We start from the raw sequence: 3,348 nt of genomic DNA, 5'->3' as shown, positions 1-3,348 counted from the left end.
CAAGCCAAAGTTCTATAAGTTGAATTTTCCAATTCTTCATGGTTAAAAAATCAAAATCCTTTCTCTCTCCCTCTCTCTAGAACTCGAACACACTCTCTTTCTCTAGTATTTCGGGCCATTCGTTACCCAAACCAACGATTCGACGTTGCTACGTGGAATAGAAGGAGAATCTCTATGTTTATAGTGGATTGGAATTTCATTTCAAGGATTTTCGAGTTTTGACCCAAAACTGAGGTAAGGCTTTGAATCCATTTTCGTTTTAGTAGATCTATAGAGAATAGTATTGTAAGGAAGTATTGTTCCTCATTGTTTAGGTTTTGGAAACTCAGTTCGTAGTTTTGGAGCCGTAGAGTTTGGAGTTTTGATATTCAAAAAAAGGTAAGGGGATTCTATTTATATCAATTATTTTTGAAATTGGAATCGGGAAACTTGTAATTTACGATTGTATGAATGTTTTGGCTACTTATTTGGGAAAACCTATCAGGTGAAAATACGGGATTTTCGGGTTACCGTTTTTGGGGAAAATTTGGGGGTCTCGGGTATCATCTCTGTTTCTGTTGGAAAATCGTATATTTGCATTGACCGGTGCAAACTGCAAGTGCACAGTATTGTAGTTTTATAATATAGTAATGTGTAGAGTATCGTCCTCAGGGATTGATGTCTTAATTTTACCAAGTACCGAAATTTTACTAACCTTGATTTTATTTAGAAAAATTAACAATTTTAGACTGCAAAATTTAAACAAAGCTACTTTAAATAAACTATTTAGGAGAATTTAAAACTGGATACCGCGTGTCAAATTGATGATGTTGAAAACTTCTAGGAAACTGATTTCACCGAGTTTCTCACTATGCTTTACTCATTTAGCTAATGAAATTTCGTTTTCTCTGTTTGTTAGCAAATCGCCAATTTTTCCAATAGCCTCTTTCGATAGTCAATATGAACCTATTCTTGTTTATTATTTAACATAAGAGTATGCAACTTAATAACGCAAGAACGCAGTAAGACCCTCGATTTTTAATGCTACGTAGGTTCATACAAGTCTTTCGATCTCTATATTTACCTACGCTGAATTATCCAAGATCTATCCTATAATCCCCCCTTTCAGTAGCAGACCACAAGACTAAAATCATTTAATTAATGGCCATTTAATTAAAAGCATTGGGCACAGAATAATTCAAACAAACATTAATAAAAACTACTTCAGATTAGCATCAAAGAGCAAGCATAGTTCGAAACTAGCTACAACGTTTTCCTAGAATTCAAAATTTTAGTTCATTTCGAAAATTAAATCCAACATAACAGATTTCACCATATTTTCTTCAATTTGGAGCGTACGGAAAAGATCAACACTCGCCGCACTGCCGCCGCGCGTCACGAATACCCCGAACACCGCCGTTGTACTCCGCCTTCCGATTCTGAAAAGATAGTATTTTTGCATGCTTCCAACTCTCCTTTGCTGGCTGTGTGTGTATCTTTGCAGCACCCCCCAAAAGAAAACCACAAGAAAGCTCCCAAAAATATAATTTTTCCAAGAAAATTTTCGTGGTTTGGCCTCCCTTGTGTGTCTCCCAAGAAAAATCTTTTTTTTTTTCTATGGTGTGGCCTCTCTCCCCCCAGCCTAGCGCACGTTGCCTTTATGAGATAACCCGGCTGCATGGCTGGGTCACATCTCAATTTTTGATTTTTTTTTTTCTTTTTTTTTTTTCAAAGGTACATGAATTGCCCTCCTCTTTCAAGCCCATTTTGGACCCTCTTACAGCTCGTAACTCTCAAATATTAAAACAAAAGAGATGTAGAGATATTTTTCAGCTTTTCCTAGAATTTTGAATCGTCTCAATCGGAGCTCGTATGAGAAAGTTACGCCAAGATTACGAAGAATTGTTGAAATAATCCATAAAACGGCGTATGCTAACTTCATGTCTGATTTCGGCCTTGATGCTGCCAGTATTTTGCAAAACACAAAACACAAAAATTGTATATTGTTTTCTTATCTTTCTACAACATCTTGAATCATCTAAATCAGAGGTTAGATGAGAGAGTTACACATAGATTTCAAAGTACCATCGGTTTTTTAGCTTCCAACAGTTGCTCTGCAATAAAAAACACCAAAATTTCATACATTACTCAATAAAACCCAAATTTTATAAATAAAACACAATGTTAGAATATTGAGAGTAATTAGGCATTTAAATAAAAAATATCATTTGCAATGCATGAATTAAAGCACCTAATTACGCAATTTAAGCGCGTAATCACACCCTCCAACTAAAGTTTTGCTAGTCCCTAGCAAATAACGTGAATGCAATTTAGGGTGGTGTCATACCAATTTCAATGAATGAATACACAGGCAACACAACTATACCCTTTCACATACATGAATATCACCAAATTGCACACAAACTCATTCATACCCAATTCACACAACTCCGAAGTAAGTCATTCATGCGAATCTCATCATTATATAGCCATTAAGAATAGTAAACTCACGTAAAATTAACCAGCGAGCACAATTCAGAGTTAATGTAGCCATATAAATTCAAGTATAAATAGGCAAAATCTTGAAGCACGTGTAATGTGTGTGACTCGTTACACCCAGGATATCCGTGGACACCTAAAGAATTGTCGCTTTGACTCGGCCTAACTGGTATACTCTCAAAAACACTAAAAAAGGATGGGTTCACTCATCATATGTGAGGAAGAGTGTCATGATCAAACATCCCACATACTGCAAGGAACAAACACTAAATGTATGGAGTGGACTAGTCTGAAAAGGATCAAGCCTATTTAGGAGGTGTCGGGTCCTTCACCCTAGCATCTTCTCACCTACTCGCCATGTCCAACCGACACCACCCTAGATCAACTTATTCACAAACTAGGCGTGAATACATCTGAGGCATTAGGCTGGTGAAGAGTCTTCATATGTGGATAACATGCGTCTTGTCCTTGACTTTTGTTGAAGTTGTGTGGAACAGGTATTAATCTTTCACCTCTTCTAGGGTATTTCTTTCTCTTTTTCTTTCTTCAGCTCATTTTTCAATTTCTTTCTTTTCATGGTCAATTAGGACAATCATAACACTTATTTTATTGTTTTCATACCACCCATGTGCATTAAGCTCGAACAAGAGTCCATGAAATAAGTCTATTTCTAGGAGTGGTTCGGCCTTCACATCTTGAGTAGGCTACAAGACCTAAGTTTTTATCTCCCCACTAGATGTCACCTCTAGGCTAGCAATTTAAAAACCAAGACTAGTGTGCAAAGAGTACCCAGAAAAAAAAAAAAAAAAAAGAAGGGAAAGTTAAGTTTCATGAACTCTGAGTTGACGTCAAAACTCAAAAGAGCGATAA

This window comes from Malania oleifera, chromosome 4 (genome assembly GCF_029873635.1).
Source record: "Malania oleifera isolate guangnan ecotype guangnan chromosome 4, ASM2987363v1, whole genome shotgun sequence".
NCBI lineage: Eukaryota > Viridiplantae > Streptophyta > Magnoliopsida > Santalales > Ximeniaceae > Malania > Malania oleifera.
The sequence above is the reverse complement of the archived record's forward strand: the minus strand, read 5'-3'. Positions refer to the sequence as shown.